This window comes from Pseudorca crassidens, chromosome 2 (assembly GCF_039906515.1).
Source record: "Pseudorca crassidens isolate mPseCra1 chromosome 2, mPseCra1.hap1, whole genome shotgun sequence".
NCBI classification, from domain to species: Eukaryota; Metazoa; Chordata; class Mammalia; order Artiodactyla; family Delphinidae; genus Pseudorca; species Pseudorca crassidens.
The window spans coordinates 101,243,911-101,265,588 of NC_090297.1; the positions used below are offsets into that span (position 1 = coordinate 101,243,911).

Here is a 21,678-nt window from a genome sequence, read left to right on the forward strand (position 1 = left end):
TGTCGGAGCCCGCCTCAGCACACCAGTGTCGGAAATATCTTCCTGGGTGAGGAAGGGAGACTTCCCTTCATCTGGGGAGCATCTCTCCTTCTCCTGCCTACCTTTCCGCTCTCAAATGAATCATGCCTTCCTCCAGGAACCATCCCTGCCCCCCTAGGACCCCCTCTCCAATGGCATGTGGATCTCTCACATGGAGCACTTCTCAGAGTGGAAACCGCCCATTCCTTTGTGTGATTCTTGCCACTGTCTTCCCAACTAGTCTATAAGCCTTGTGAGGGAGGAACTCTGTACAGTTTTTGTCTCCCTTGTATCAGGGATGCCTGGCACGGCTCCTGGCACAAAATCGGTGCTTGTGAAATAGCTGATGAAAGAGTGAAAAAGAGAAATGACCTGAGACCTGAGCTGGGCTTGGTTGGTGACCCTGATTTTAGACAAGGCACTTCACCTGCTACCTTTCTGGCTTTTTTTCCTTCTTTTTCAAAATTTGTATCTATATCTCTATATAAAGACTGAATGATTTCGCATGATTCTTTCAATGCTAAGATTCTATGGATACTTGAGTCAGGAAGGTAACGCAATTTTTGAATGTTTGCAGCTGCTTCAGCAATGTCTTCACTCTTTCATGTGAGGTGTGTGGGTGTATGTATGTGTGTATATGTGCGTCTGGTTATAAGTGCCTGTGCATGTGTGTGCGTGTGTGTGTGTGTGTGCATGTGTATGTGTGGTGTGGAGGGTAGGCGGGGCAGACGGCGGAAACATGCGGAAGGGGGGGAAGAAAATCTCATAATGAAATGTTTTCATTTCCTTTTCATGTCCAAGGCCACCGGGTCATAGAAGAATCCATCTGACAGCCAGCCCTGTGGTATTAGATTCATCCCAGTGATTCTTTTTCCCAAAAGGCTAAAGGCTTCATTGGAATTAAAATGAAGTAAGAACTGCCGGTCAGTTCCTAAGTCCCTTGTGGGCAGGTCCAAGTCTTAAACGTCCTATATCCTGCTAAAGCCCAGAACAGTGCAGTGAGAAGCCAGTGACACCTGCTGAATAGTTAGCTTTAAGGCAGACCTCACCTTGGCAGTAGGAGTCAGTCCTAATCACCAGTTTTGTTGGAACCAAAATATTCCTCCATTTTTATAGGTTTACTCAGGAACACATGGGCAGAAACATCCTCAGAACATTTTATAAATTTCGGTAGCTTTGATCACAAATCAGGCAACCTACAATTTACTTCTCCTTGAGTCCAAGGAAGCTAGAGGACCCTTCTCTCTGGGATTGCTTTTCTGTCCCAGTCCAGCACTTTCTGGCAAGACCAATGGCAAAAGCTAAGTTCTGGGCCCCTTTCCCTTTTACCTGTTGCTGCATAAATTCATTTCAAGGGCCATGGTTCCCTCGCTTTTGTGACCATCCCAGGAATGAGAGGTGAGAGCGAGGTGAGACTACCACCAAACCCCTTGTAAGAAAGGAAAGGAGCTGTCCCCTGTCTGTGCATAGCATGACATTGCCTTTCCACATGACAAAGCCACATGGAGGCAGCAAGGAGTGGATCCCAGAAATCTGTGGGAGTAATTCTTAGCTGGCTGTAAATGCTCTGCGACAGGGACAGGCCCTTGTGGGTCGGGGAGAGGTGCTCCAGCCTAAATCCTGGAATAGTGCTTAGGAAGCTAGGTTGCACTTTCTACATGGACTCTTGACCTGAGTAAAGAGTTGCAAGAAGACCTGGCATGGGGAAGACAGGTTGTGATAACAACCATGACAACAAGAACCCTAAACTTTTCAAGGCTGACGTGCGTGGTGCTATGTTAACCATCCATAGGCATTATTATATTTAATCATCATAGCAACCTTATTATTACTGCCATTTGACAGACGACTTAACTGAGGCTTACCCCACAATTGAATGGTAATCACAGGGACACCGTGACGTTGAACTTCTGCCTTCCTCTGCTAGGGATTTCCTCCCAGTGTTTTAAACTCCATTCCCTTTCCCTCTCACTTCACAAAGACCTTAAGCTCCAAAATATTTCCATGAGTCATTGACTGATGTCTGAAATTTTACTTTCCAAGATTTTAATAGCAAATAGCTGCCGTTACAGCTTTTTATGTGCCAAGTACTGTGCTGTTACATATATGCTCTCATTTAACCACTGCTTTATAAAGGAGGTATTATTATTATTGTTATTCCAATGTTACAGTTAGGAAACTGAGAATCAAAGGGAGTTTTTATAATATATGTAAAGTCGCACAGTCAGTAGGAAGGAAGGACCAGGGCTAGCCTTTTGCCTGCTCTGTTGCCTCTGAGTGGTTCACTGCCTTCTGACCGAGGGAATTTGATGGCTGCTGAGAGCGTTTGCCCCTGGGATAAGCATCTGTCTGAGCCTTTGTCGGCCATGTATTTCTTAGTATGAACGAAGGGTCAAAGATCAGCCTTTGATGGAGTAGAAGTTTGAGAGCATCAAATCTCTATATACCAAGGAGACCTAATGATGGAAGGGGGATCCAGTGACAAGTGGCAGACAGGTTTTGTGACCAAAACGTCAAAGTGAGTGTCAGCGGCTCTCTGAGGACGCAGCAAAGAGATGGTTAGTTCAGGGGTGTTTTATGGCTTTCAAGAATGTGGGACAGACAGAGTCATCACCTTAGCTCTATGAGGCACATGGGGCCCAGGCAGCTATGAGACTACATCTGTGGGGAAATCCATATTTCTATGGACTGAGTCAGGGCTAAATTAGACATTGGGGTAATGTAACGCATCTGAATTTCACCACCATTATATCATTCTTTAGACCTTGTAAATGTTCATGATGATATTTTTGGTAGGTTGGAGTAAGCTGTCTACATCTGAGGTGTATTACTCTAAACTTACATTAACAGACTAATAAAATAGGGTGTTGGTCAGCTAATCCCCTATAGTGATATCCTCAGAAGTATCCAGGCAGCAAAATGAACCAGAGCTGCGAGTAAGTGTTCTGAGGTGGCCGTGAGGGCACAGACCCTGACCATACATGTCACTCGGAGGAGATGTTGGGATGAGTGGAGCTATGTACCTGGGACGAGGCATTCCCCTCCCGTGGGGGCTCCATGATCTACAAACTCTGGGATCCTGAGACCTTGGAAAAATAATCCGTGATGTGAACCCAACCCTCCTCAAGAACTGGACATCTACATCCTATCGTGAGGTGGCACGGGGGGGCTGACCTGGGGCGGTGGGGGGCACCCACTCATCAGCTGGCATGTGCTGCACGTGGACTACACATTGTCACGTGTGGCATTATGGGAATTGCTTTTTTAAACTGAAGCCCAGGACTAATGTTTGGCAATGGCTCAGAGTGCTTGAAATCAAGACTATCCTGGAACCACATTTGCATAATTATCTCATGTAATACCAACTAGATATGGGTCAGTATGTCTATTCAGGACACAGTCTCTGCCTGGCTACGTGAAAGGTCTGATTTTACCCTTTGCTGGCCTTTCTAATGGCCCAAGTCCAACTCACAGTTGTCTCACTTGGCTCCTGGAAAACTTAGAAGAACCCCCAGTTCCTTCTCCAGGAACTACTATCAGCCCTTCAGGATGAGCTACCCAGAGATGTTCCCTGGAGATGGCTTTTCTTCCGTCCCAGACCCCTCCCTCCCTCCATACTGAGCTCTGCTCCTGATCTGAACCAACTGGAGCCTAGGTTACTCCTTCCTGCTCCTGCTTTTCTCCCAGTCGCCTCTCTTTCCTGGCTCCTCTCTTCAGTCACACATCTTAGACCCCTGAGCCCTCCAGCTCTGCTCTCCACCCTATTGAATGTTAAAGTCCACAGCTGGCTCTAATCTACAAGAGGTGCCCCCAGGTACATTCAGGCTTCAGAGGAGGCCACAGCCCTGCTCCATTTGGGGCCACCTTAGCTGAAGGGGTGAGGGCTGCACAAACTTGCAAAGCAGCCCATGTCACACCTCCTCCAGGAAGCCTTCCCCTACGTGCTGGATCCCACTGATGGTCTCCTTTCCTAACCTTTTGTAGTAATCCCCGTCTGTGCCATATTTACCAACCATTTATTCATTCAACAAATACTTCTTGAGCTCCTATATGTGATGCAGCCCTTGGTGAACACAACAAAGTCCCTGTCCCCATTCTTACATTCCTGTGGAGGAGAAGGATAATAACCAAGAAAACAAATAATAGGACTAAGTACTGTGAAATAAAGAAAGTAGGGTAAGGGAACAGAACCTACCATGGCAGGGTTTGGTCGAGTGGGGATAGACATTAAATTACGGTGTTCAAGAGGTGACATCTGAGCAGACCTAAACGATGAGCAAAAGCTAACCATGTGAAGAAGACCTGTGGGTAGAAGTGCCCCCAACAGAGGAAATAGCAAGTACAAAGGCCTAAGTCAGTAGCAAGAGTGATATGTTGAAGATATAGCAAGAATGTCAGAGAGGCTGCCACGTAGCAGGCGATTGGAGGAGTGATACAGGACACAGGAAGGAGGGTCAGGGTCCAGATCACATAAAGGCATTCTCCGCCTCACCCTGCTGACATTTTCAGCCAGATAATTCTTCGTTGTTGAGGGCTGTCCTGTGCACTGCAGGATGTTTAGCTGCATCCCAGACTCCACCAACTAGATGCTGGTATCACCCCACCCCCGGCCCCCTCCACGTGTGACAATCAAAAATGTATGGTGTTGCCCAATGTCCACTGGGTTAGGAACCATTGAAATGAGCCCGTGGCAAGGGTATGGATTTTATTCTCTGTGTAATTGGAGGGTTGAGAGCTAAGAAATAACATGACATGATTTACATTTGTAAAAGGGCATTGTGACTGCTGTTGGGTTAAAAGGCTGTGGGAAACAAGAGTGGAGGCAGGGAATCCAGGAGGAGGGCCCTGTGTCGTCTGGCTGAGAGGTGATAGTGGTTGGGACTAAGAGGCAGTAGTGGGATGCTGAGAAGGGACTGGGTTCAGAACTTATTTGGAAACCAGTGAGACTTGCTGGTGGATTGAATATAAAAGGTGATGAGGAAGGTCCAGTCAAGGATGATTTCTAGATTTGGGGTCTGAGCAACTGGGAATAATGATGTCATTGTCTAAAATGGGGAAGACTAAAATAAGACTCGGAGAAAAGTAGTTCAGGGGTCAAAAATTCTCAACTTGAGAGGTCCATTAGATCTCCAAGTGGCCATGACAGTAGAAGAGAAGAGCCTGGAGCCCAGGGGAGAGTCCAGATTGGAAATAGACGTCCAGAAGGTGTAGCTCACCTTTAATGCCTGGGGGAAAGAAAGGACCCTGGACTGAGCTCCAGGCACTCCAATATTTAGAGGTCAGAAGAAGGAAAAGCCAGCACAGGAGACAGAGAAGAGGGTCAGTGAGAGAGAGGGGACATTAGGAGAGCTTCTCATCCCCGAGGCATCGTGGCCTGGCAACCTCATCCACCGTGGACTGTCCTCAGCCAGCTCACTGCCTAAGCGGGGAGCCCCTTGGGCGCTCATTTGTGATCAGCACCAAGGACCACTATAAAACTGGGTTTTGGACAACCCAAGGACTTGGCAGGGGTCACCTTGTTTAATCTTTGCACTAAGAAGTAAGTGCTACTAGTTCCATATCACAGCTGAGGAAACTGGAAATCAGAGAGCTGCAGTGATTTGCCCTCGATCACATGTGTTTTTCAACGCCACTCCTGGGCCTGGAGCCCTGGAGAGGCTGATTCCACGTTCATACTTTTTCCATGGCACCCTTGGCCTCAGTCTCGCAGGGGCCCACTCAGTGCCTGGCACAGGCCTCCGTTCCCACCATGGTGGGAACAGCTTGTTTCTGCCTAGGCTTGAAGTGCCTTCACATCTGCTACTGCATCTGAGACGGGCAGATGGGAGCTGGGATGGCTCATGCAGGGTAAGTGACTGTCAAGGTTCCTCACCCAACTAAGGGCAGAGCCAGCACTGGCGCCAGGAGTCTCATGGTCCTTGTCCAGGGCTCTCACATCTCACCTCTTATACCTACAGTCAAGGTATCTTCCCAGCTGGCAACCATATTCAAGGCAGCAGCCCCATCTGGTAATGCAGGGGCAATATTATTATTCTCATTTTACTGATTAAGAAACAGAGGCTCAGAGGGGTTCTGTGATTTGCCCAAGTTACACAGCTAGGAAGAAGCTGAGCCAGAAATAATCCCCAGTTTCCTAGCTCTCAGTAGTACTGAGTTGAAATAAATAACCTATATCTGACTTAACCATTTTTCTTTCTTACATAACAACTTTCCCAATCCATAAAAGAAATAAGCTTCAGACAGGTTTGTGAAATTTTCCCAAGCACAAGTATTGCCAGTCCGAATTCTGCAATAGGTCCATAATCATTTAAGAAGTGGAAATGGGTAGAAGGAGGACGTTCTGTACACTGTGCCAACTTAAAATTCCTTTCTTTCCCCTTAATCATAAAGGTGCTTTAAAAATAATCTTTGAAACATATTTGTTGCTTTATTAAGCCTTCTACTTTCTGTCCCACTCTTTTTTAGAAAAAATCAAAATAATACTTAAAAGCCCCACTCCCTAAATATTTTCTTTCATTTCCAAGATACAGAGATGCTGACACATGGGCATGAAATCTGGAGTCAGGCTTTGGTGTCTGACCTCCTGAAAAAGAAAATGAAAACATTTCTAAGTGTTCACACTTTCCCCGTGAGAGGACAGACACAATACCCTTGAACCCAGATGAAAAGAAAGGTAATTCGTTTCATGCATAAGAAATATTCTTGGTGGTATGTCATATTCTGGGACAATTGATTCCATTTGTCATTGCAAGTTTCAGAAAGGGTGGAAATATGCTTTTTCTTCCCCCCCTTTTGGGCACAAAAATGTTAAGTCAGCATTCACTTTTTCTTCAAAACAAAACAAAACAAAACAAAAAACCCAGGTGCAACAGTGATGGATTTAAACAGCCTCTTAACTGCTTTGCTTATGGTCCAGTCAAGCTCCCGGAGCTTGGCTCAATATAACCCACCTGCTTAAGGAGAAAGGGGCTGGGTATGATGTCACAAATGTGTCTCTTCTGCTATAAATGTTATTTAAAATGTGCAACTGGCCTGGTGACATTAGTTTTACAGGGAATAGTGGGATGAGTGGTGGAAAAGCACGGAGACTCTTACAGAGATGAAAATTACACCAGATCCACGTCTGCCTTCTCCCCTTAGGCCCCCTGCCCTGCAACCTCAAATAGAGATGTCTTAACTGCCTGGAAAGGAGCTTTAAACCTTTGGTCTGGATAGGAATTCAGTATTTGAGGAGATGTCACTAATAATCCTCTTTGAATCTGAGTGGTGAAAATGGGGCCCAGGGGGAGGGCATTTTACAAGAAAAGAGCTGGAATGAGCCCCAGGCGAGCACGGGAAACAGGAGGGAGAAAGGTGAAGCTTCCGTCTGAACAAAGAGGCGGCAGTTTGTCATCCCTGATCTGTCTTCAGGGGCTGCGTTAGCCAGGCTCTCAGGAAAACTGGGGCATATCATCTTTGTGGCCCCTGGTGTGGGTCCGTCTTCCACACTTCCAGCTGGAAAGGGGTGGTCTGGGGTCAGTGACACATTAGGGCCAGGTTGAGGACCGGAGCCAGGATTAGGGTTTGGTTTACCTGAAGCTGTCAGCTCCAGGACCCATGCCAGGAGCCTCTAGGCTGTTTATACCAGGAGAGAAACTGAAACCCTCCACATTGGGGCCGCCTGGAGCCTCACTCACGAGAAAATGTTAGGCTCTCTGCTCTGGGCAGGAACTTCTTAAGAATTTGACAATGTCAACATTTTAATGGTATCTTAGCCCTGTTGCCCTTACAAAAATATACTGAGGAGGAAGGATGTGATTTGTGGGAACAGAAGCTACATACAGAGTCACTATACCACCACATTAGGACCAAAGCATTCATCCCGGTCACAAGGCCAGGGAAGGCTGGGATACCCCTCTGATGGTTCTTAGTGACAGGGAGGGGGATGTCTTGGGCCCCTTGGACAATTACTGTCATGATCATGTCTGGGGAACAGAATCACAGAAAGATGGCTATGCAAACGTGACATAGGGAAAGACGGTAGAGAAAAGTAGGGACAAAGGTGAGATACGATTGCTGTTGTTTCTTCGCTGGGTTGGCCAGAGAAGCAGCCAACCTCAAGGATAGAAACATCTAGGGAAGTCACGGTTCTGATGAGGTTGATTAGTCTCAAAGAAGAAGATAAAGAAGGAAGAGGAGGCGGGGGCGGGGGGGAAGGAGAAGACAGGTGATGCCAGTGGCTCTTGCTTCCTGAGGCCTCCTTGGTGGCAGGCACAGTACCAGGCACTTTATCTTAGTCACTTAATCTACACAACAGCCCTATGAGGAAGCAATTAGTCTGACCTTACAGATGAGGCCGCTGATCCTTACAGTACTTAAGTTACCCAAGATCACACAACTAGGAATCCCAGAGCTGGGATTTAACCCCAAGTTTGCCTGGCTTCAGAGCGATGCCCTTTCCTGTACAACGCTGTTGTCCGTGCCAGTAGCTTTTAAACGTTTTTAACCATGACTCACAGTGAAAAAATAACATTTTCCATCGTGATCCGGTATGCACACATATTGTGTAAATGTATATACAACTAAAATAAAAGTTTTATGAATACCTTCCCTTTCTCCATGCAACGCATATTGATTTTTAAAAAGTTACTCTACTTTTTTCTTTAAAAAAAAAAAAGAGAGAGAGTCGTACTACTTGATTTCGCATCCCCCTAATGGGTCTGTAGTTTGAAAACCATTTTTCTTTCCTTTACTCTAGGGCAGGGTAACATTTGAAATGTTGGTCAACTTCCTGCTTGATCTTGTTGGACGCTGGACGGCATCTTTGCTTTGGAGGCAGGCTGCTAATTATGCGCCCTGGACCATCCCTCTGATGAGGGGACATCATTAATCAAATATTTCAGAAATGACAAATATCTGACAAAGCCATTCACTTGGAAAAGAATCAGTCCAGGAAACCATCCAGAAAACGTAATCGCTGATCTCAGGCACCGGCTAGTAACATTTTAAGCAGTTGATGCATGCTTTTGCAAAAGAAACAATTTTCTCTGCCTTCAGAACCTAAAGGACACATCTGATCTGACGGGGCAGTGCAGTCACCATCTAACAGTAAACGCCCAAGGAAAAGAACAATGCAAGGGGTTGCTGAGACTCTATCACTCCACCATCAAGAAGAGTGTTGTCTTTCTCATGTCTGGGTGAGTACACCCAGGATCTGAAATTAGACTGCTTTGCAGTGCGGTGTGTATGTCTCCACCCTGGTTTAGGATTTGGGGGTGATTTTGTTTCGGCAGCTAAGGGCAGGGACAGGGTTGGCTGGATCAGATTTAGATCATGGAAAGTGAGGTCCAGATCAGGTGGCTTCGGCACAAGTCAGCCTGAGGAGCCGCGGACTCAGTGACTTCACTCCAAGCAATGTGTATGCTAATTGAGAAAACATGTTCCTGTGATGGCCTCATGCAAAAATCCAGATTTATGAATTTTTTTTTTTTTATTCCTAAGAATTCCTTGAATATTTGCCGTGCGTGTCTATACAGCCTCCCGGAGTACTTTTCCTTCTTATGGAGTCGAGTTGTGTTTTTCTGCTGTTGGCCCAGGTCAGGTTTTTAAAGGGTGGCATTCTGACAGAGCAGGCGGGCACATGGTCTCAGGCAGTGGGGAGAAGCAGGAAGAGGTGGGGAGGGGAGCAAAATAGCCTACACCTTCTGTCCTTCTCTTGGGGCAGGAAAAGCAGTTGCGGCTCAAGTCCTCAAAAAGCAACTGTTCACAAAGCTCAGTGACGGGCCCTTCTTCGTGCCTCTGGCCCTTTAATGCCCTCTGGACTGGCTAAACCCCACCCACCCAGCATTAAGACAGGACTCAGGCTCGCTGGGCACTGCCAGTGTTCCAGGCTCTGGGCTAAGTAAGGGCTTTCCAGCCCTCCCTCCTGTCATCCTTGCAACCGTCCCCCGAGATCAGCATTATGAGTCCCTTTTACAGATGAGGAAACTGAAGCTTAGAGGGATTAAGTAATGTGGTTATAGAGGCAACGAGAGGCAAAGCTTGCCTCTGAAGGTAGTTCTATTTTGTGCCAGGGCTGCTTTTATACAATCCTACCCGCCCGCAGGACATCCCCTCCCTCAGGAAGCCTCTGGAGAAAGCACCGCGCCATTCAGACCTCTCTGAGAGCCACACAGCTCGCACTTCTTCAACTAGTTTCCATTTTGATACTGGTCTCAATTGCTCCAAGTGTATTCTCTAGATGACAAGACAAAAGAAGCTGCAGACAGATTTTGTTTGGTCTGCACAGATGTTTTGAAAAGTGAAGACACTATACATTCAAACTCAAAGTTTTGACTCTTTTGGAAAAGTTGGAAGATCTGGCCACATTAGACCTACAAACCTGCAAAGCAACAGACGGCCTGTCCCCTTCTGATGGGCATAACCTCTCTAGTTTACTGCAGGCCCCATTGGCTCATGGCCTTACCTCATTTACGTTATCTGATGAGCCTCTCTGAAGCCATTTAAATGTTCGCTCTAGAGCCAGCTCCTTGGGCAGGACCGTCATTTATATTTATTATGATTCTCCACAGTGCCCAGGCCCCTGGTTAGCATATTAATCAAGATGCTAATTGAGAGAAGGAAAATCAGTCCAGTGACCTGATGTCCAGTGAGCCTGCCTCCCTGGGGGTGAGGACTGTTCCCCCTTTAACCACAGGTTATACGCTATTCAGCAACAGCTGGCCAGCCACTGACCCTTGGGGTGGGAGAGCGCAAATGCCCGCCTGGCTGCCATAGAGAAATTCACCTCCTCCTCTTCCTTCTCTTGTAAACTTGATAAGATACATAAAATCCTGAGGAAACAAGTTGTTGGAGGAGGAGTTGGCTCTGCGGGGTAAGGAACTGAAACACTCCTAAAGCTGCCAGTACAAATGGCCATTCGCAAGAAATGCCTTATTTAGAGAGCATTACATAACATCTCTGAGATACAAGTCTGAGGAGAAGTTTGCCTCTGAAAGAAAATTGCAGGAGGAAATCCATGAGTTTCCTTTTACTCAGATATTGTGAGGCCAGGTGAAATGTTTGCTTCAAATTCCATCAAAATGAGAATGTTAATTACAGAAGGTCAAAATATAGGTGGGTAAGTTCCTAGAGAAGCTTCAGTGCTTCCGGAAAGCTTTCTTCTCCTAGTGCAGCAAAGCTTTACACATACAGAGGCATAAAAAATGCAAAGATGATGTTGTCCGATCTGAAGTGAAAAGCATAAAGGGAGGACTCCCTCAGATCAGTACCACAGAGGGAGAACATGAGCGAAGGGAACTCGTGTTTGTTGAGTGCCTGCTCAACTGTGCGCCAGGCCTGTGCTGGTGTCCCATCAGTATCATCCCACTTGATGTGCACAACAGCCCAACAGAGTAGGTCCTACTGTTCTCTCTGTTTCACAGAAGAGGAACATTGGGTACAAGAGACGCCCTCCTGCATCTCTGGTCTCCTGGTGCTCAACTTCCTCCCTGCTCACCTAGTCCAGCCGCCTGCAGGCCGTTAGAGTCCAGCACGACTGCTCCTTCCTTCGAAACCACAACCCAAAGGGAGCCTGCCTCTCTCGGCGTCTCTCATACAATGTGGGAGTTCAGCGTATGGTTACTGACAAGGATGAGGTGATTGACCTCCAAGCCGGGCCTGGTCAGGTCCAGACATGGGACGGCACTTCTCCAGACTGGACAAGTGAGAAACGCAAGTCACTTTAACCACACATCAGATCCATAGTGATGGGGGGCAGAGACAGGACCTCCCTCCCCCAACCCGGGCTGAGCTCTCATGGCTTCCAGCAAACGGCCCTCCCTGGGCTCACTCGGGCACAGCGTGCCGCATGCAGACAGATGATATATTCCACCAACCCTGGCTACCGAAGGAACAGCCAAAGGAAATGGGAAAATCAGCCCATCTGTACCAAACAACAAACACTTTGTGGCTATTGGGAGACGATTCCAGTAGTAGCGGATTATAACTGCCCTCGATGTGGAATAGCTTCTGTGGGAAGCTTGGGCCGTTCATTCCCACTGACGTCGGAGCTAGATCGTTCCACTGGCAGAGCTCTCCACCTGCAGAGGCCCCCACGGGCAATGCCAAAACATCTCCGTCTGCTTACCCCAGTGGGGAATATTCAGGGAAACCCTGACTGTCTGACTGACTCATACTACCACTAATAAAAAGACGCTCCGTGTGTGAGGCTGGCCAAACCTGGCAAGTCAAAAGGCCTTGTTGCTAGTCCCACTTGCCGGATTGCATCATCAGACCGGTCTCAGCCTCATTTGGGAATCTCCTTAAGTCTCCAGTGTCCGTTTTTTGGGGCCTCATTAGGAATCAAATTCAAACTCTGCCAGTTCTACTGCTTTGGTAGTTTTCTCTCTTCTACTGCTTGGGGGTGAGTAGCAAGCAATTATATCCTCCAAAGTCATTGTTCATTTTAGCCATTTGCACTACGAATAACCAAATGGTCCTATTTTTTGTCCCCCAGTGAGACCTTGGGGCAGAGGAAAGGATAAGTGAGAATAAACCCAGGGCTACGAGCACCGTCCCTCCAGCGTAGCATTGCTAGCCTGCTTTTTCAATCAAATGTCACATTATTGATTCCCATTGATTCTCACAGCTTGGGCACTGTTGTATTAATTTGATATCAACATGTGCCCATGTTGTAGGAAGTGCTGTCCGTGCTGGGGAGGGTTCTGCTTCCTTGTTCTCTCATTCAGAGCAGGGACCTCCTGGTGCCAGAGTGTGATCCGTTTAGTAAAGGAGAGAAGGATTTCCTCCCAGTGCTGTGGACACCCGGGGCAGGCAGTCTGCCTGTGTTTTTAATAGCATATGGCAGAGAAAGAAGCTGCCACGCTCTAATACCACCCATCCCTCCTCCCCACTCTTTCTGGTTTTCTTTTCACGTGGGTCATTTGTAGTCACACTCCACTGACAAAAGCAAAGGATGGTGCCCAGCGGGACCACAGCCCTGCCAGTGGCTTCCTGGAGCCTGATATGCTGGCTCCTGGAGGATGAAGCCCAGGGCTGGTCCTCTGAAGCCCCAATTCAATGATTAAATAATAGATGACCGGAACATAGGGCCTGAAAGAAAAGCCCTTATTGGTAATTGCCAAGGGACTTCTCAACCGGGAGCAGTATTATCCTTGTAATAAGCATTTAGCCATATATGGGGGGAGGGGATTTGGGGTTGCCACCATTTCTGTCATTTTAGTAGGGGAGGTAGGGATACTAAACTTCCTGCATTACATAAATAGGTCATTCTCAACCCAGAATCATCCCCAAATGCCAATAGCCCCATTGAGAAACACTGTTGACCCACTACCCTTGTCCTATAGATTGGGAGAGTGAGGGCTGGGAAGTTTAGTGACTTGCTCGAGGTCACAAAGCTACTTTCCCTCCTGTCTTACAATTCAGGAAACTACCACAGGAAGTTTCCTCAAAATACAGGAGAAAGATATCAAGAGATCATTTCAGTGTGATTCCTATTGAGGCCAGTAACCTATAGAAACTCCTCCAAAACATGGAAAGTAACCCATAGAAGAGTAATGAAAAAATCTACGATGCTTTTTTATTGTATGTTTTCATTATTCTCGTCTTGGCTAAATTTTGTGGCTCAAGGTCTATCATCTCAGCTTAAATGGTGACAATTCCATCCTTGTGCACAACCAACCAAAAGGTCAATGACCTCAAAGCCTCAGCCTCTCCAGCTGCATTTCTGCCTCAGGGCCACCCCGATTTTACTGCTATTTGGAGTTAGGATGTTAACGGTCTCCCCACTGCCAGGAAGCAAGATCCCTAGTAAAGGGTTGGGGAAGGGTCTTTCATCTCCATTTACTTACTAGAGGCCACCATATGCTGTTCTGTGAAACTGGTCCATCCCAGAGTTGATTTCTCAGGACCGGCTGAGCCTGGGAGCTGTCAGTGTAGCTGATGGTTTGCAAGATCAGAGGTGCCAGTCAAAGAAAGAGAAGCCTTCTGGGGACATGAGTTATCTGCTCAGAGACTATATATGAGTCCTCAGCGAGCTTTCCACTGCCTGCTGGGAGCAGAGAGTAGTTTTCCTGCGGCTCCAATGCAGTTGCCACTGAAATAAGGCACTCCACGAATGTGCAGCAGTAGTGCTCAGCACTCATTTAAAAGTAAAGTTGTGCGATTTTCTCATCAGTTTAATCTCAGTAATGTTGAGAAACTTCCCTCGGGCTCCAGCCTTGCCCTGCCATGCCCTACCCTCCCTGCTGATGTCGGCAGCTGGGGGCCCCCTTCCTGGCCACCGCGCAGATTTCTCCATGGAAGAGGAGAGTGTGAAGCCTCATCCCTTGCTCTCTCTGGCCCTCTGGGTGGGGGAGACGTGTGGTGGGTGATAGGAGAAGGTGGGAACCTCACTCCTTGACAAAGGTTAAGGGTATGGAACGAGTCGCCAGGTGCCCTGAGTAGACCCAGTTTTCCAGTTCTCTAGTGGGTCTGGGCTGCTCTGGGGTAAGATGGCTGTCCAGGGACGGCGTGGCACCAGCAGCTGGCTGTAAAATCCTCTGAGGTACTCCTACAGTCGTGTCAAAACATGTGTCCCTGGGCCCCAGAGACCTTGGTTTCCCATTCGTGGTGCCTCCTGACATTTTTCCCTTCGAGACTGCCCTTTGTCCCACCTGCACAAAAACACTGGGAAAAGCGTATGGGGGAGGAGTTGACAGCATGTGATGTTAACCCCAAACCCCTTCGACGACCCAAGTATGAGGAGAGTTCATTTCCTCTGCGAGTCCACACCAGCAGGGCCAGTCTCAGCCCCCAGACCACTCTCACTCACCCTGCACCCCCAGTCCTCAGCTGCCTCTGAACCTCTGGGAACATGGCCCATAGTGGATTGACATGTGGGTTGCCCAGACTGACATACAACTTCTTCCACAGAAGAGACATCTTCCACATCCAATGTAGTCTCTCTTCAGTAGCTCTTCAGAAGGGGAAAGTTTCAGACATTCGATAGCAAATTGTAAACACTGCACAAGAAGAGCTGGCAGGGCCCAATGGCTGCTGCCTTTCTATATGCTCTGAGAGGGAGAAATAGTCCCCTCCAGCAGACTTGACTGACAGCGTCAAGAGTTTGAAGACCCTGGGGAGGAGATACTGGTGGGCCCTCCACTTCCATTTCTGAATTTAAGAATGCAGCTGGCCGTGCGCGTGTGGGGGGAGGAGGGGGCTGGCTGGCAATGGGTGCGCCCAGAGGATGGAACCAAGACAATTAATCAAGTGCATTTTCTCCAGGAATTCCGTTGGCCTCAGAAGACAGAGGGGGCAGAGATACCCAGGAGAGCCCTATTTTGGTTTCCAGCTGGGAACGTGCACTGAGTTTTCCTTAATACCCATAGCGCCCAAAGGCTTTGCAGTAATACACTTTAATGCATGAAACACCCGTAAATTATCCTACAAACTGTTACAACTTCCAACCTGGAACAACTTGGAAAAACCAGCTTAGCAAGCAGGCTCTTTTTTAATCTCTCAAGTCACAAGAGAAGAGAAAGTTCAAGCAGAATACACCTTCCATGAGAATCTCAGAGGTTTTTTGGTTTGGGGGGTTTTTTTTGGAAAGAGAAAGGAGAGTTGTAATCAGAATGAAGCTGCTTGTTTCCGATGGCTCAAAGATGCCACTCCTTGACCCCAAGTCCTCTCCCTCCCCTGGGTCTTTGTCGCTTGGACCCAAGGCGCTGCCCGCCCCACCCCTCCATGCCAGCTTCTCCCACACCTGGCGGCAGACAGCTGGAGGTGAGGCGTGAGACCCACGTAGCAGGACCTTCCATGGAGGTCCCTTGGCGAGCAGGCTTCCCCTATCAACCCCTGGGGCCCTCACTCGAGACTCCCAGCCCTCCAGCGACACGCGGAGGAGCCCAGAGACCCTTGCTCCATTCCCTGCACCAGGTCCAGAGCCCCCTGCCCAACTCGTCCCCTTACCTGGGGACAGCGTAGCGCTCGCGCGGGACTCGGCGCACACCCCAGCCCGCGCGCGCCGTGCACTAGCCCTCCGCGGCGCAGACCACCACTCCTGCGGCCCCAGCGCGCTCGCAGCCCGCGCATCCCTCTCGCCACGCTCTTTCGCTCTCCCTCACTTGCGCGCTGTCTCCGTCTAGCTAGTCCCCGGTACCGCCGCGCGGCGACTGCAGGCGCCAGGGTTGCCTCCCGGACTTCGGGCCATCGGGAGATCGGGAACTCCACGACCTGAGAGAGCGCTGCTCCCCACGACTCGCCCGCCCGCCGAGGCTCCCGCGCTCCCGCACCCACTGGGGACGCTCCTCTCATGGCCGCACTTCAGCCCGCGGAAGCCTCGGCGGGTGCCCGGAGATCTCGCCAGACCGGGATCCATGCATACTCTCCCCAGGAGCCCAGCCACGCCGGCCCGCGCCCGTGCCCGCGCTGCGCCCCTCTCGGGCTGGGCTCGGGGCAGCCTGACTCACCGCTGCGCTCCCCTCCGGCTCCCAGCGCTCTCTGCTGTGCCGGAGCGCCGAGCTGCTCTAACACAGGCTTCTTGAATTCTTAGCCCCTCCTCCCGGACTCCTGAGTCACCCACTCCAAATCCTTTCCCCTACTCCAACCCTTCCCGGCCCCAGCCCCGCACCTGCTCTGGCCAGGCGGAGGTGCCCACCAGTAGGGGATCCTGGGAACGAGAGATCGATCTTTCCCGGGAGGGCCGGTTCGACCCAGCCAAGAAGGGGTTCAAACCTCCAGAGGTCAAAAGGAAACGCACGCGGGTTGGAGGGGCTGCGCGCAAAGCCCGGCTGGCCAGGGATTTTCTGGGGCACCAGGAGTGGGTGCTGGTCTCGCTTGCCAACGGGCCAACAAGCTCGGGGTGGGCTGAATCGCCCGGCCCACCCCGCACCTCCCCGCCTTTCCCTCCCGCGTCGCCTGCAGCCAGTGACTGGAGCAGGGCACGGGAGTGTCTGCCGGCGTCGTCCTCCGTGCCCTAGGCTTCAGCTGCTCCTGGCAGCCGAGAGAGAAAAGCCCAGAGACCCCTTCTCCCGGGACACCTCCCGTCACCCTGGGAGAAAAGAGCACCCAGGGGAGCTCCTGGAGATACAGGTGCCGGGGCTTCTCTGACACGAGGGAGGACTGTGGCCCCAAGAACCAGAACCAGCTAGAAGACCCTGGGGGTAGGGGCAAGTCCTGCGTAGGGACGAGGGGCAGAAGACTTAGGCATCAGCACCTAGAATCAGAGCATTAACTTAAGGCCCTGACTCCAGAAGTTTCCTTCCTGCGGTCCCCCATCCTTCTGAAATTGGAGGCAAATTTGTCTGGCTGTGTGTGATGTGTGCACTTTTCTGGGTAGAGGGTCCGCAGCTCTCAACAATTTTGCAAGAGTTCTGTGACTCTAAAGTGACCTAGGCAGAGAACCTGCTGCTTCACCCCAAGCCCTACCTAAATTCTGCTTTTCCTCCACCATCCATACTTTCAGTGAGGTGGGATCTCCTAGATTGCCCTCCAATATTTCTTGGGTTCCATGGATACAGACCTTGATGGGAGAACTTGTCTGACCCATGGCCCATACTAGCAAGGCAGAAATACCCCTTAAGTCAGATTTCTACCAAATATGAATCATTAATTGTAATAATGTTCTGGGGGATTCGTGGGTCTTTGAAACTTCATACCACCATCTCCTCTGGTGTTGAGCTTGTAGATGTTTTCCTTCACTTCTTCCTTGAGCAAATTGCATGCTGAACCCCTACACTGTGCCTGAGTCAGCAGGGGAAGAAGGCATGTAGGGAGAGAGACAGAGAGAGGGAGAGGCAGAGTCTCCCTTTATGGGTGAAGCCATGGCAGCACAATTAAGGTGAAAGTCACTCTCAGGTGCCGGGATTTAGTGAGGCACAGGAGTTCCTGCTCTAAGTCCAAGGGTGGCCCTTGTCCCCCAGTGGAGGGCACTTGAGCAAGGTGAGGCCCTGCTTAGACACTTGACACAGATTGGGCTGAGTTTTCCGCTTCTTTCTGTTTTCATCTTTGCTCCCATACCTAAGTTCACCCACTTATGTATGCTCTGAGAAGGATGAGGTAGGAGAAAGCCCCAGACTTGGAAGGGAGTTTTAGGTTTGATATGACCTTGTTATTTCCCAGCAAAGCCTCATCCGCTTGAGTTGCTGAGATACAAACTGGTAGAGGAACACACTTTGGAGGTGAGTGTAAGTGACCAGAGCCACCGTGAATGGCCCTTTCTCTAGAAGTAACATCAGAGTCAGGGTGATCCATTAGGAAATTTATCATTGTCAGTGAAACAAAACAATTTCCAGACCATAGGACAAATTCATTCGTCAATCATGTTACTTATAAACTTGTTTGAAAGCATCAGCCCTAAGCCTTACATAATAGCTGTCCAAGAATCTAGGGATGAAGTTGAAAATTTTAGAATAGCAGAGTCTTTGGTTGTTGAATACAGAGCTTTTATATGTGTCCTTGTGATATCACCCGGAAAGATAAAAGGATTTGGGGCACTTGTGGTTCTTTTTCATGAAGTGTGTAAGAGGGAAATTTAAAAGTGATGTAAGCAGGATATAAGCCTGGATACCCCCCTCCCCAAATTGTTGATCACATTCTGATGGCACATTTGGTTTAATAAGTGCTCCTTTCCATCCCTGAATAGCTCTGTTTCTGTCCCTGAGCTTTTAGGATCTGGAGTAAATTATAACACGTAAATAACAAACACACACTCCAAAGATTGATTATTGGGCGCCTACTGTGTGCCAGGCCCTGTAACATGGCCATGGTACCTGATCAGAGAGCTTGTGTTTTTGTGGCGGCTGGATTATTAGATCCCAGCCACATTTATCACCATCTCTCGTGGTCCTAGCCCGAGGTCTAGTGCACAGTAAGCATTCGGTGAATGCTTGTTGAATCCAAAAATGGTCAGAGCCATTTGTGGCTGTCAGACAACCCATCTACACTGGACTGGTTTCCAGCAGGTTCCAGGTCAGACCGGCCTTGGCACAGAGACACATAGCCAGGTGTCTCTTCTCTTGCTTCTTCCACATTCACGAAGGGCCGAAACAGAAACGTCTTCCTCCTGGGTCATTGAGACAAGGACTTTAAAGCCTGGATTAATAGGAATGAAAACAGCTGAGAGGGCAGCGGGCAGAAGGAATGGTGCAGACAAACAGAGGGTAAGACTGTTTTCTGTACTAGATTTTCTCGAAAGCTTTTTCTCCAGAGTATCAAAATAACCAGCAGCTGATGCATTTGCTGCCTTGGAGGACAAATTTGGGCATGCGCAGTAACTGTTGTTATTTCTGAGGATTCGGAAGCCTGCAGCCGTCAACAGCAACACTCAGCCTAGCACAAAGCTCCCGCCTCTCCCTTGCTTCATTCCAGGAGGCCAGGACAAAGTGCGCACGCTATTTACAACACCAGGAGGCTCCGCAGCGATCTGCCGGTACTGATGGAATCACCGGATCTGCTCGCAACACGTGTGAAGCAGAAATATTGTCCCAGTTGCTGGAGGAAGTGATAGCTTCAGTTCAAAGATTTTTTTTTCCCCCTTTCTTCCAATCAGAGTGGAGAACAGCTTCAGAAGAGGAAATGTTTTATAATGCTTAGTGAGACGACATGGTTACAAAATCACAGAGAGGATCAGTCATTTATGCAGGAGGACACGGTTCAGGAAGGACAAGGGCGTAGCCAAGTGCAGATGGCCGGGGTCAGGACCAGAATTCAGGCCTCTTGACTTCTAGGCAAGTCTTCTTGATGCCACACTTTCTGAAAGCGGCTGAGGGAGAGACCTCCCATCCCCGGCCTAAGTGGGAAGGCTGGTAAAGGAGTGAAGGAAGGCCGGGTGCAGAGAACACTGCAGTCGGGGGGGGGGGGTCCCGCTTCTCTTCTGGGGGACCATCCCTGCGTACTCACGGGGCCTCTCTCTGATATCTCCTTTCTCCCTCTCTGATATCTTCAATTGCCCCATCTCTGCAGGTCCCTTTCCTTTTGCTTGTGAGCGCTCACTCGCCTTTTCTCTCCTCAAGAAACCACTGGCCCTCCTGCTGCCGAACCAGTGGATTTCTCGACTTCATTCACTACCAAATTCCTCAGCAAAGTCAGCGAGACACCCACCATCTCCTTGGTTCCCCTTAACTTCCTGCAATCTGGTTCCCATCTTCTTCCCCTTCCCTTCCATTCCCGCTACTGAACTGATATTTTCTCCTTCAAGGTCACCAGTTGCAATAATAACACCACCACCAACATAATAATGGCAGCATGTATTGAGTGCATCCCTAGTTTCAGGTCCTGGACAAGGCCTCCTCTGGCCCAATCAGTAGGTATCATCTGTTTGTAACTAAGGAAGCTGAGGACCTAAGAGGTAAGTCTCTTGCTCAGCGTAAGTCAACGGTTGAGCAGAGATTTGACCCAAGCCTGTGGTGCTCTTGCTGTTCGACCCCCATGCCTCTTCCTCCCTCAGCCAAGTTCAGCAGACTTTGCCAGTCCTCGGCTTCCTCTCCGATGACCTCTGGCACCATCACTTTCCTTTCTAGGCTTCTGTGACTGCGTCCTGGCTTAACATCTACCTCCCTGATTTCTCCGTCTGCCCTCAGACTGCACATGCCTCCCATGGCTCAGTCCTGGACTTACATCCTTTCCCATGCATCTTCTTCCAGGTGTTCCCTCCTTGTTTTATGATTCCACCCTTACTTCAACTCTGACCTCTCACACATGCCCCTCAGTCACTGACATTTTGAGTGTCCCTAAGTGCCAAGTGCTACCTGGGTTCTTGTTTTAGACCACAGGCACGAGCACTAGCAAGGGCCCTGTTGCCATTCCCCCTCCACCCTCTGCACCTCCACCCAAAGTCTTTGTTCTTAACTCAACCTGCAGCAGCCTGGAGGATCTCATCCTTGGAACCAGTCCGAGAACCTAGCTGGGCTCAGAGTAGTTTGGCTCTTCTCCAGCGGGGGCACCGCAGTCCAGGAAAGCTCCCAGCTTGGAACTGGGAAGATTTAACTCCTCGAAGGTCGTGCGACCTTGGGAGAAAGATCTATCCTCTTTGAGCCATAATAAGTGTAATTACTTATAATTATATAATTAAATATATTAAAGTAATTTCTGAGCACCTTCTACGGGCGAGTCCTGTTTTAGGTGCCGGGGATTTAGCAAGTGAACAAAACAGCCTCTAGTCACATGGAACTGAATTTCTACAAAGCTGCTTCACCCATCATTAAATAGTTATTTAATATACAATATATACCAGGCCTGTAAAAATATAAAATTGTGATTTAGTTGAGCTTGACTTGGAAAGAAGGCTGAGACAGATGAAACAGGCACTGACCTCCTCAGGTACAGGGTCTAGCGAGCCTCCTAGTGGATCGGAGTCTCTCCTCTGCTCTCCTGATGCAAACAGCTGTGAGCCTCCCACTTCCCAGACTGGTCCAGCTCTGTCCGCACAAGGGCCTCCAATGACCCTATGGCCACCACGTGGGCAGCCCAGATCTCGTCTTCGTGGGTGCTGTGTTCAGACAGCTCTGAGGCTCTCCCCTTCTCTCCCACTAGGGCGAGTCCTCAGTGCTACTCGGGAGCCCCCACAATACTGCTGCTGCTCCAGGGTCTGCACCCAGGTCCTCATTCCGCAGCCCCCACCAGCCCTGGCATCAGGCATTCCTACTGGGGCCACTGCAGAGATGCCCCTGGGGCAGGGCCCCCTGAAGATCAAATTCTGTC

General features: G+C 49.3%; 1 protein-coding gene across 7 annotated transcripts in view; it reads right to left on the reverse strand.

Annotated features, from left to right (window-relative positions):
* Positions 1-16,519, reverse strand: part of NGF (nerve growth factor) — a 50,601-nt gene extending 34,082 nt beyond the window's left edge. The window contains exons 1-2 of one of the 7 annotated variants that reach the window (XM_067727374.1): positions 16,449-16,488; positions 13,848-14,000 (exon numbers count right to left, since the gene is read on the reverse strand). The gene's annotated coding sequence lies outside the window, so the exon portion shown is untranslated. Of the gene's footprint in view, positions 1-13,847; positions 14,001-16,301; positions 16,327-16,448 lie in introns of those variants that run through there. The other 6 variants (XM_067727377.1, XM_067727368.1, XM_067727369.1 and 3 more) reach the window with 6 other exon arrangements.
* Between the last annotated feature and the right edge of the window lie 5,159 nt (positions 16,520-21,678).